Source organism: Hyperoodon ampullatus, assembly GCF_949752795.1.
Source record: "Hyperoodon ampullatus genome assembly, chromosome: 1".
In the NCBI taxonomy this organism is placed as follows: Eukaryota; Metazoa; Chordata; class Mammalia; order Artiodactyla; family Ziphiidae; genus Hyperoodon; species Hyperoodon ampullatus.
In genome coordinates this window covers 15,345,641-15,359,413 of record NC_136914.1, presented here as the reverse complement: position 1 = coordinate 15,359,413, position 13,773 = coordinate 15,345,641, and positions in this window count along the sequence as shown.

The following is a 13,773-nucleotide window of genomic DNA, read 5'->3' as shown; positions in this document are numbered from 1 at the left end:
AGTGAGAAATTCTTAATAGCTTCAGGATTGTATGTGAAGGTCAAGCAGATTATGAGATATGTGAGAGGTGGTTTTAGCAACACTGATGATAACTGAGGGGATGATTGTTGCTTCTGTATGTGACATACATGTATGTATGTATACATGTTTCTATACAGAGGGTATATTTGTATTTGATTTTGGTAAACTATAGAGACAATTACAATGGATAGGTCTGATTATTCTTGGCTTAAGATTTTTTTTTAAACTAGGGTTTATTCCTTTAGATATTATTAAGAAGTGTATGAACTAGATGGGCTAACAATAATATTTTACAGTAAAGGCTTTTCTGCTCAGAGTGAGTGAATCTAGTCCCTAAAACATGAGCTTGAATCTTAAATGTGAATAAGGCCTAGTGTTTTTCTGGGAATTTATACTTAACTCTACAAAGTGCTAGACAGACTGTTAATATCCTTCATATCAATTCATCAGTTTTTCCTCATAAAACGGGCAGAGGAGCTTAGCCCAGGAGAAAACAAAGGAGCAGTAGTGATGCTTCTAATTTAATGAGGCTGGAGTTTTCAGTAAAAAGGTTTTGGGCATATCAACAACCACTGGAGACTTTGCTACATGTTTCACTTTTTAAATACTTTAGAGTTATATCATAGGCACCAATTTCGTTGCTTCCTCAGGTCTATTACTTACGTGACCCTTCTAATCTCTGGGAACAACTTCTCACATTTTCTAGAAAGGAGAATGTAGAGTATTTGACATTGAGAGGATCAATTTGGCTACCCACAGTGAGGGACCACGTTTACTAATTTCACCCTCTTCTGTCCTTCTAGTTGCTTCTTCCTGTAGCTTCTTGTAGAAATGATAGGTGCAAAACAGAAAAAGTTTGCTCATAGTAAATACTGTGAATTTTCCCCAAACACAAAATGATTTGAAAACAACTTAAGAAAGGAGTAGAAATGAGTTAGTGTTCATTAAATTTTGAGGAGTTTAGGAATGGAATCCTGTGGAAGGATTTTCTTTTTTCCTCATGGGCAAGAACACATGGCTCTACTCATCTGAGCTCTGAGAGGAGAAATAATTAGGAGCTGGTTTCTCATCATTTGCATATGCTCTGCTGATTATCAAAACAACCCTCACAAGGAAGTGAGCAAGAATTATGATCTGTCAATTTCATGTTAAGGAACCTGAAAGCACAGAATTCTGTGCCCCAGACACTTTTATCCAGTGTGCCAAGCAAATGCCTAGAGCTTGAAGCCCATAGGCAGATTTTTACTTGCAGTTCGGGAAAACTGCAAGAAAGCAAGATGCCAATCACATGGTAACTGCCCTTTGAGATACCATGTCCCTTGAGGCTCTACCTTACTTTCTAGGCTGTGCTTCTGATGAAGGTTGCTGCATTTTCTGAGGACTTCTGAGTTAGTTACTAGTAAAAAATAAGTACTGGTTAAGCCAAACTTTAATTGAATACACTCGATTTCTGAGAGCTCTGTGTACAGGGTGTAAGGGAGGAGGTGACTTCCTTAGCCAAGTTTTACAATGTCACATGTGAGAGTCTCCAGCATCTTAGAAGGCAGTGAAGGCATCCTCTATGTAAACTGTGTTTTAAGTCGGTGAAGACTGCTTCATCCATGAAGGGAAAAGGAAGAAAATATTCATGTTCTTTCTATCTCAGTTGAAACTGCAAAATATTCAGAAGCCTGGGAACTTCCCACTTGATACACTCTTGCCAAGAATACTGGCCCGGGATTGTATCTTCCTTCCCCAGACAGTATCCCCAGGAGGAGAGCTGTTCTTGCAAATGGCTCAGCATGCTGCCTCACCAAAGGGAGAACAGACAGTGTCTCATTATGCACAGTCCTTTTGTCCTTCCAGATGGATGTGGTTTATGATCTAAGTCCCACATGTAAAAATAGTATATTTATGATGGAATTTTACATAATCTGGCTTTTCACCTGCCAAGGGGTGGGAGTGCAAACATTTCCACTCTCAGAAGAACTTCTCTGTGGAAAGGGACTCTATCCATCAGTTCCCTATAGGATGGCCTGAGGAATACAAGGGCACCTCTGAACCCACTATAGCATCGTCCTTGTGGCACAGGGAAGAAGACATATAAATAAATGCAAAACAAATGTAGCTGCTCCAATAGTGTAAAGTAGCTTTTAAGAATTCAAACCTGTGCATCCAGCAAAGTCTGGGCTGTCACCTACTAGCTAGCTTTGCAATGCTAGGCAATTAATTTAGCCTCTCTAAATCTTAGTTTCCGCATATATAAAGATGACATCATGTATTACATATGTATTTGGGAGAATAAATACATAAAACAAATAGGGTTACGTCTAGCATAAAATCATATTAACTAGATTATTGTTGTTGTTACCAGCGTGACTATGTTAAAATTAGAAGTCTGAATCTAATGGCCCACTCTATTGGTCACCCTTATTATATCCCCACACACATGGTCTTTGTGTGCATTGTACAACAATGACACTTTCCACTTTCTAAGTAACTTGTCTAACCATGATCACTATTGATTCCACTACGTATATGTTCTTATCTGGTTTCAACTGAGCATATCATTAGACTGTTTTATAAATTAGCTTGTGGCTCTATTGATTTCTGTTCTTAAAAGTTTAGAGAAAACTGTATGAAACTTTGACCTGTTAGTTCATACTATTTTTTAAATTAATTTTTATTGGAGTATAGTTGATTTACAATGTTGTGTTAGTTTCTGCTGTACAGCAAAGTGAATAGGTTGTACATTTACATATATCCACACTTTTTAAAATTCTTTTCCCATGTAGGTCATTACAGAGTACTGAGAAGGGTTCCCTGTGCTCTACAGTAGGTCCTGATTAGTTATCTAGTTTATATATAGTCGTGTGGATATGTCAATCCTGGTCTCCCAATCTATCCCTCCTCCCCTTTCCCCCCAGGTAACCATAAGGTTTTTTCCTACATCTGTGACTCTACTTCTGTTTTGTAAACAAGTTCATTTGTAACACTTTTTTTAGATCCCACATATAAGCGATATCATATGATATTTGTTTTTCTCTGACTTAACTTCACTCAGTATGACAATCTCTAGGTCCATCCATGTTGATGCAAATGCCATTATTTCACGCTCTTTTATAGCTGAGTAATATTCCATTGTATATATGTACCACATCTTCTTTATCCATTCCTCTATCTATGGACATTTATACTGCTTCCATGTCCTGGCTATTATAGATAGTGAAAATTGGGGTGCATGTAGTGCTGCAGTGAAAATTGGGTTGCATGTATCTTCCAGAATTATGGTTTTCTCTGGGTATATGCCCAGGAGTGGGATTGCAGGATCATATGATGATAACTCTATTTTTAGTTTTCTAAAGAACCTCCATACTGTTCTCCATAATGGTTGTATCAATTTACATTCCCACCAACAGTGTAAGAGTGTTTCCTTTTCTCCACACCCTCTCCAGCATTTACTATTTGTAGATTTTTTGATGATGCCATTCTGACCAGTGTGAGGTGATACCTCACTGTAGCTTTGATTTGCATTTCTCTAATAATTAGTGATGTTGAGCATCTTTTCATGTGTTTTTGGCTATCATGTCTTCTTTGGAGAAATGTCTATTTAGACATTCCACCCATTCGTACTATTTTTTAAAATTAAAACTTTTTGGCTTCATATTACATATTATGTTAGTCCTTTGCAAAAACTTTGTTTATTGAATATTACAACTTCCTGTGAAATAAAGAGGACAAATTGCCGTCTCTGTAGGGAGAATAGGTGTTGTAGCTGTGGGTCAATGTACATGTCCAAAAAATAAGAATTGGAAACAGAATTAGTAATAGTTCTTAAGGCCTCAGACTGGGTTCAGTTTTCAATGCAATGAAACAATGATCACCCAATTTTTTCTTCCACGATCTCTTTCTGTATTCTAACTAGATTCAGTGTAGCTGAACTTTCACCAAACATTCAGCTTCTCTTTCTCAGATCTTTCCACTAAGTCCTAAGAATTAGGGCTTTGTTTCTTCCTCAGAATTCTTCAGTTGCCTCTATTGAAGCAATGCTCCTCAAACCTTCCCTAACCTTTGGCCTGGAAAATTACTAAAACCTACAGGATGGGGACGGGAAACAAATGGCAAGAAAAGACATGAATTGACCAGGAAATATTGGAGAAAAGATATTCACAAGTCAGACAGAATAAGAGAAAGAGGAGGAACGCAGATGTCAAACATAATAACATGATACCAAATTCAAAAGCTACCAAAAAAAAGCACATAGTAAAAATTCTGTGTCCTCTCTCTGTCTAGCCACCTAGATTCTTTCCCCCAGAAGTGAACAAGGTGATTAGTTTCTTATATACTTATATATTCTTCCATATCTATGTCTTTTTCTATACTATTTTAACAAACGGTAACATACTATATACACTCTGCACTGCACCTTGCCTCTTTCACTCAAGATACGCAACTTGGAGATTATGTAGTATTAATACCTAAAAATCCCTTTGTTTCTCTGTACTGCTTCAGTGCTATTTGCTTAACCAGTCTCTACTTATTGATACTCAGCTTTTTGCCATTGCTAACAGGACTGCACTGAACAACCTTGAACACATCTCTTTGCACATATGTGAGTGTGCATTACTCAGGACTCAGTTCTGAAAACAGAAACCGCTCCATTTTAGGGAGACAGCAGTTTCATACAGCCAGTCTGGTACTTAGAGATCATTAAAGGGTTGTTGGCTCAGCTGGAAAAATGGGCTCTTAGGCTGATGCTCAAGGAATGTCTCAGAATTGATGGGCCATGGAACTTTTCTGCAACCTCTGTGGCTACTCCTGCAATACTGAGTTCAAAAGCATATCTCATAGCTGTGATTCAGGGAGCAGGAAGCCAAAATAGAGAAAAATTGCCTCCATTGAGACTACCTATTCATCAAACAGTCAGAAGAGGCACAAATGGCTTCATTTGTACTTTGGCTGTCTAAATCTTACTTGACTACATTGAATTAATGGAACCTAATTTGCTTTTAGAACCTTGATTCCGTAAGATTCTGGGAAATATAGATTTTTATTTTCTAGACCCTGTGGCTCTGTAAAAAAGGCATTCTAGAAAAAAGCAGGAAGGAGGGTATGTGAGTCAATCCAACAGAGAAAACAACTGTTACTTTAATTGACTATATTGTTCTAAAGAATTATCAAATCTTTTACAGAAACATTGAAGGTAAAAGTCCCATTAATGGGAATAATTGAGATGAATGATTTTTACTGACAGGTCGTATTTGACTGCCTTCCATCACTTCCACTCTCCCCACTCCCCACCTCCTCAACATATTCTTCTTGGCCAAAGAAAATTGTCCCAGAGGAGCAGAGATTCCTCCAGAGCCAGAGGAACCTACACATACACATCTAGCTCAAGCCATGGTTATTCACACAGGAAGGTAAAGAGACAGTGAGAATCAAGAGTGATACCAAGGCCACATGCTCCAAGTGGGGGAAAAACAGTGGGGAAAAAAAGGAGAAAGCAATACCAAAAGGCGAGCTAGGTGATAAAATGTTCGGTTGTTGGAAGTCATAATATTAAGAGGATTTTCTCATAAAAGTTGACAGCAGTCACTATAATGGGCAGAAGTTACAATGCAGTGTAAGCAAGAGGGCTTTGTAAGCAATTGTTTGGAATAGAAGATAACGGCCATGCTGTTCATAAGCCATCAAAATGTAGAAATAAAGCAGAGTGGCTGCTGTTATGCATTGGTAGGTATTAAGAATTGCATTATGCTGATATTAAATTAGCATGGATTAGAGAGCATATATTGACTCACTGTTTCCACGTAGAAGACAACAAAGCATGGTATGAACAGGAGCACTGCGGGGCAACTCCCAGAAAGAAGATATGTTAAACTCTCTTCTTAGAGGAGACTTCATCTATAAGCAACAAAACTACAGCTTTAATGGAAAATAAACATTACCTGGATGGTAGAGAATTGTGGTCCAGTTTTTTGAGGCTTTCTTAGAGGGGATAAGTACTATCACCTGGGCTAGGTTTTAATCTAAGGCTGGCAACTCCATTCTTTCCTTTATTCAGACCAAAATACTTGGAGTCATCTTTGACTTAATTTCTTTCCTTTCTAAAATTAAAAAAAAATCTTAATTTGGGTAAAATACACATATTCTAAAAGCTACCATCTTAACCATTTTTAAGTGTACAGTTCAGTAGTCCTAAGCATCTTCACACTGTTGTGCAACCAATCTCCAGAACTCTTTTCGTCTTGCAAAACCAAAACTCTACATCGTTTAAGTAACAACTCCCTATTTCACTCTCCTCTGGCCAGGTCACAGCAGCACCATTCTACTTTCTGTTTCTGTGAATTTGACTACTGTAGGTGCCTCAGATAATTGGAATCATACACTATTTGTCTTTTTGTGACTGGCTTGTTTCACTTAGCATATGGTTTATCCATGTTATAGCATATGCCAGAATTTCCTTTTTAAGGCTGCTCGTTTGCTTTCTTTGGGGCTTTCTTCTCTTGCAGTCTACATCGAATTATTATGAAATCCTTTGAATCTGCCTTCAAAGTGAATGCAGAGCCTGGCCACTTCTCACTACTGCGCTGTGACCACTGTCACAGCCACCATCACTTCTCCCCTGCATTTCTGCAATTTGGTCCCTATCTTCTCTTTTCAACCCAGCATCTACAGCAACCTCTTAAAAATCAGGTCACCCCTTTGCTCAAAATCCTGCAGTCTCTCCTCATTTTGCTTAGAGAGGAAACCAAAATCCACGCCTCAGCCTGCCAGGCCCAGGAAGCCTGCTAGCTCACTGTCCCCAGCTTTTCCTCCTACTGCTTTCCCTGCCTATCCACCCCTCCACCCACATCGTGCTTGCTTCCTTGCTCTTCCTTGAACTGACAGGCAAGATCTAACAGCAGTGCCTGTGCCCTGACATTTCTCTTCCAGCTATCTCTGTATGCTAACTCTATTATTTTCTTTAAGCGTTTTGTCAAATGTAAGCTTAAAAAGCTCTAACCCGATCACGTTGTTGAAACTACAGCCCACCCTACCACACACACTCCCTTATCCCCTTCACCACTCCTTTTCCCCCCTGACAATTAGTGGCTTCTAAACTGTTATATAACATACTTACCTATGTTGTAATAGTTTATTGTCTGTCTCCCCCTGCTAGATATATACCTTTACCTGCTTTGTTCAGGGATGTATCCCAAACATTGAGAGCCATGCCTGGCACAGAGGGAGCATTCAACACGTGAATGAAAGGAAAAAAGATCACCTCTTTGCCCTGAGAGCAGGTTGGGTGTGTGCTTCCATAGGTCATCTGAGACTGTAACAGTGTGTGAGTAAAGAAGGAAGCAACCAAAGGATCCTGATTTCTAGTCCATCTTCCCCTTGCCCCCGCGTTTTCACACCAACAGAACTTGTTTCTAAGAGTCCACCGGGAAGAAGTGTGGTGCAAGCTAGGAGCCTGTAGTCTAACACTCTTCAAATTCAACCCCATTATCTACTGACTGAATGGCTTGGGGGAAGTTAGTCTTTTTACTCTTCAGTTTCCTCATCTGTGAGATGGGGATACTATTAATTGGGTATTCCTCATAGGTTATGAGCATGAAATGAGATAATTCTTATAAAATGCTGAGCACTTGATAAATTACTTGTTGGTAAATATAATTATAAAGCACTTAAAGACAATGCATTTACGATGTTATGCATTCCTCTGTAATCTCACTTATTTTAATTTGCTTAATAAAATTCTCTTTATATAAGTAGTATAAAGTTTGAGCTCAGTACTGAATTATCAAGAACTCTCATATACCAGTATATGAATTATTTTACCATATTGTGAATTCTCAGAAGTTAAGTCCATATTCAAGTGAAAGTACACAACAACATATGATCAAATATAAGAGAGTTTTGATTGTTTATTTAGCTTTTCCATAGTACTGATTATCATGATATGACTCACTCTATCTCTAATTAAATGGTATTTTCTCAAAAAAATTATTACAAATAGATACTGAGCTTTTCATAGTTTCACCTTTCAAATAATACTTTATTACTTGACATTTATATTCTATTTTTAACAAAGCTTTTCTCTTTGTTAGGTTATCTGGACTATACCAGTTAAAATTTTAAAATTGGATATTTCCAATTAGTTTCAATTTGTCAGTTACACATCTGAATTAAGACTTGTACTGGATTTTAATTACCTTTTGGGAACAAATATTTGAATAGTTGATTAATAACTCTTGATATTGTGGTAATTTCTTCAAGAACATCTTTTCATTAAATGTGGAGGTTTAAGCCAGTTAGAAATAACCCTTTTTGTTATATAAATCTGGCTTCAATTTTTGAACCCATTACCCTAATGTTCAGTGCTATTTCCCATTTTGAAAACTCATTTTGTGTGTGGGTATTTGAAATGATCAGAGATATTACCAAGAAAATGACCAATAAGCCATAAAACTGCTCAGCTCATTACTAGTATACTTTATTTGTTACCGGGAAAGTTTCATTTTAGATTACTTTGGAAGAGAGTATGAGTGTATGTGTAGCAGTTCCCTGGGTGTATGGTCCTATTGTCCTGTTCTTAATTTATTTAGAGTTTCTGCACTTACTGTTGAGCAAGTGTGAAATTAAGGCCACTGTGTTTAAAAATGTAGTACAGGAATCCGAGCTTTCAATGAAATCAGATAAGAAACCTGAGAAAAGTGCAAAAGAGCAAAGTGTTTATTTCATTCTCCTTACTTGCGCGTGAGAAAACAGTCCACCTCCAAGTAAGGCATTCACGTCTACAACTGCACCAGCATGTGGAACTGGCAAGGAAAAAGACCCAAGGAAAGCATCCTGTCAACAGCCTTCCCCAAACTGGATACACTGCCTCACTCTACCAAGGCTGAATGAATTGAACCCAAACCAAGAACTTAACAAATTTTGTCTGCCCAGAGCGATTTTAACTTGAATTTAAACTTTTCATCATTCTCTGACACCTACAGAGGATTTTAAATCAGTTACAGGAGATCTTGATTAAACTCTTCTATCTAAAACATCTTTTTAAACTTGTTAAACAAAGACAAAAGAGGCACATGATAGAGTGGACTCCATGACCTTCTGTTGGCTATACAGAAAGGCCCTGTCTCTTAGTCTTTGGAAGGCTTCGGGTAATCAAGGAAGCAGATTTTGGGTACACTTCAGAAGACATTTACTTTTCACCTTTGGTGAAAAGTGGCATGATAGTACAGCCTATTTTTCTTTGGTTTTCAGTGGGATTAAAAGCCCTCCTTGAATGTTTCTAAAACTTGTAAGAAGAAGGTGCTTTAGAGCAGCTAGTAAGATTTATAAGACTATAGAAAAGCTTAGTTAGCTGTCTTTTATAAACACTTAAAGATCTTCGGATCAAAGGAGCATTCATAGAAAACATTTTTATTTGCTAAAATAAAGTAAATGTTCATATTTGGATTTTTCCAAATATGCATTCCTATATTTATTTTAGTTCATAAAAACTCTTTGTGGTAAATAAGGGAAAAACAGAAAATGAATGTAAGATGTTCTTTTCCTAGAAAACAAATGTTGAGGATGGGAACAGTTTCTAGAAGTGAATAAGGTACGGTGGGTAACAAACCTTTGAGTCATTTAAACCCTAAGCTAATGATAGTTGTGATTGTTTATTGTGAACTTACTGGGCCCATGCAAATAGGATGTGACTCTAGATTATGTAAGAAAAGGTGTTAATGGATGGTAAAAACTCAACTCATCATGCTCACAAAAGAGGACATGAAATAGTTGTCTCCAGGGAAGTTTCACAGTGCTACATAGGGAGCAGCAGTGCATCCAAATGTCCCCTAATATAAGAACATACTTTTTGCCCAATCAGTAAATTATTCTTCCTGATAAAATTGATGGAATATAATCCCTTCCCTTACTGTGGTGCAGATAGAATAATACAATAGAAAAGATACAGGAAGTAGAATTGTCAGTTCATGGTGGAGAGACACAAAAGCACAACACCATGGTAGAAACCAAGAGATAAAGCATTTCCCAGCATAGGCTGCAGATTTGCTTGAAAGGAGGAGGACAATAGAAGGGTTAAGAACAATGATTTTATGATCAGTAGAGACGTATTTTCATTCCAATTTGTAGATTTAGTCAGGAACCTGAAGCCTCCACTTCTTCTTCTATACCTGGGAAAAATAAAAAGATAATAAACTAACTTATACAGTTGTTGTGAGAGTTAAGTATGGTAATGCATGTAGAGCAGGGGTCCCTAACTCCCAGGCCACAGACCAGTACCGGTCCACTGCCTGTTAGGAGCCAGGCCTCACAGCAGGAGGTGAACAGCTGGTGAGCGAGCGAAGCTTCGTCTGTATTTACAGCCGCTCCCCATCGCTCGCATTACCGCCTGAGCTGTGCCTCCTGTCAGCATTATGGTGCATTGTATAATTATTTCATTATATATTACAATGTAATAATAATAGAAATAAAGTGCACAGTAAATGTAATGTGCTTGAATCATCCCAAAGCCATCCCACCACCCTCACCCCCGGTCCGTGGAAAAATTGTCTTCCACAAAACCAGTCCCTGGTGCCAAAAAGTCTGGGGACTGCTGATGTAGAGAGATTAATGAAATGCCAGGTATGTAACTGCCCAGGAGTTTGTGGCTGCTGTCATTAGCTCTTTGTCCCTCACTATTGAATAAAGGCTGTAGTTAAATTTTGAGCAAGCAAGTGTACAGTACCTGAAAGCAAAAGGCTTTCTATCAGGAAACAACACTGAAGTGTGAACCAATAAGAGAAAAGAAATGTGTGGTAAACAAGAATGTCATCAGATTTAGAAAGAAAAACAACATGGCCTGAACTAGAGACAGGGTTAAAGGTTTTCAGTTTTCCTAAAAATTAATATAAGATTTGTCCTTACTTTGTTGTCAAGATTTGTGACAAAATTAACTACAGAGTGACCTACAGATGGTTCTTATTCTTAAGCGTGTATTCATTTATTTTCAGTCCTTACTTTTCACCTTTCTTGAGTTAATAAAACAACTCCAGTCTGGAAGATCATTCTGGTTGGTTTCTGTACACTTGCTGCAGTCTAGATTTTGGAGCCCAGAAAGAAGAGCTAAAAAGTACGACTGCTTTATAGGAATTTTGCCTTAACAAACCTCTATTCTCTCTCTCTGAGTCCGTGTTATATACACACATTTAAATGTATGGCCTTACAATACTATATTCTTAAATATGGCTACATATGTTATGTCAGACTTCTCATGAACTTTCATTCAACATCATGGGTCTTCTGGGAAACAAAAGAAAAAAATTCCCTCTCTCTGTTCAGCTCTCATCATCTTTCTGACCAGAGAAACTGGAGAAAGAAGTGTTGAATTTGTTTCTCTCCGATCGTTTACTTCTTGGCTATAGAGCCCCTTTTAAGGGAGGTAGTATTCTTGGATCAGTCAGGTTTGACTGGGGACGCAGAAGCCACTGTCGGAATATTTAGGGGAAAGAAAATTAATATATGCAAAGTATTTGAAGCTTAGATAATTATTGGAAGAGCTGCAAAAGCAAAGATCCAAAAGGCCCCTTACAGGAAATCTAGAAGTATAGGCTTTCATGGAAGCCTATACTACATTGATATACCCAATAGCAATGATTCTAGTTGCTAGCAGAGCTGAAATAGGAGCGTAGCAGAATGTCCATAATACAAGTGAGCCAGACCTCATCTATTTTCCTCTCCAGATCTTGTCTTCATTTCTCTGCTTTTATCCCCAGGAGTCTGACTTGAATGAACTGGTGGTCCAGCACTGGTGGTCCTCCTTTGTCTTCTAGCTTCCAGCTGGGTTTGGCCAGCAAGGAGTACTGATAGGAGATCAGATGAGAGGAGAAGAATAAGGCTAGGGTAATTATTCTCCTTCCTCCCTTCCTTCAAGGTAGTTCAGGAAGTCCGTGTCTCTTGCAGCTGCTTTCAAGTTAGCCTCCTCTCCGAATATACTCCTTCCAGGTTTTGGTAACTGTTCCTTCCTCATCCTTTCTGGCTGAGGAATGATAATATCTCTTACTAACCCTTGGATCCTGCATTCTCCCTTGTGGTTCCATTACATCCTGCAACATTTTTGTAAATTATCTTTTAGTAAATAAACACCCCGTGAGTTATTCTAACATGAGTGTGCCAACTGTTTCCTATTGGGAACCTGACTGATATAACAGTTTATACCATAAGTGTTTCCAAGAAAGCCACCTTAAAGATGGGTGTCTGGAATTGGGAGATTTATATTTAAAGGAGGTCAGGGATAACATCCTTGCTGGGATGAAAGGAACATGGATAACCCATGGCATGTGGTAAAATCTCCCTTTCTCACCTTGTCATGCTTGTGAGCATAAGATACAGTACAAGTGACAGGCAAGACATAGATCGATTGGCTGAGGAATTTGGCTATTTCGTAAACAGTGAAGATTGTAAGGGCCATGGAATCACCCATTTTTCTCTTTGGGCCTCAGAGAACATATACAGAAATTAAGAATCATAAACATATAATTAAAAGGAAGGATTGGAAGGCTCCATGACAGCTTTGAAGGCATTCTTCCTCTCCAGAGGTTGCAGTCTAGAAGTGTGGGGGTAAGGACTGCAGAGTTGAAGCTCCAGTTAAATGCTCAGTCTTGTCCGACTCTCACTCTAAAAGCAAGGACACTGCTGCTGGAAAGCAGTGGGTCCTTGAGATCTGGGTTGAGGACATTTAAGAAAATGTGGGCTGAGACGGAGATCTTTAATCTCAGCTTGCCCTGAAATTCCCTTTCTTGTGGAGGGAAGGGTCTCCTCTCTCCATCATCCCTCCTCTTTAGTCTTTACATCACAGACAGCTGCTTCAAGAGCTAATACTGATTCTCCTCCAGGCCCACCCTAACTACATCTCACTGATTTTGATTTGCCTTCGTAATTATATACCAACAAAGCCCTAAAAAATTAAAAATTATCAACAGCTGTTAAGTAAAATATTTTGAGATGTTTGATAAAAGTGAAATAAAATTAATAAAAAATGTTTTTGTAAAGCTACTAAGATGTCATTTACGCCTATACTATCTTTGAGTTTCCCAAAATGACCATTAGGTAACACGAAGGTTTCATCCTTCACCCTACAAAAGAAAGGATCATAGGAATAACTAGGGTTTTTCTAAAAATTCAGCAAATTTTAATTTATTCAAAACTGTTATGAAATCTTTTGTCTACCAAACTTAATATGTATTTTTAAAACCCCCCAAAATCAATGAAAGTTTGTCTCCCTAGTAAATATGTGAATATAAATGATCTAATGATGGAATATTTTTCAAATAAAAAAATGTATTCCTATTTCAGTTCAAAGATGGGTACAATAACTTTGACCAAAGTGATTTGTTTCCAGGATTCTAGATTCATAAAACCTTTTTTTCATTCACTTAAAGTCTGGATAAATCTTAGAGTATGACTCAATAACAAGTAAATTGTCAGAGGTTTATTGATTATTTCAGTCTTTCTTTAGGTTCAATAGCCAACACATATCCCCTTGACTAAGAGTGATACAGCAGTAGAGAACCTTATGAAAACTTCAGTTGGTATAGTTATAAAGCACCAAGTAAGCTTCATGGTTTCCCATATTATACAAACTCTTCCGTTGACAAAATAACCTTAGAGCTTTACGGCCAGTTGTCTAACTATGAAATAGGGTTTTTTTTCCCCATTCACATGCAGCTGTCCATCACTGCAGTACTCTAAAGCCAGCCACCTCTTTCCTTCACTGGAGGAAGGAGAATTCCATGT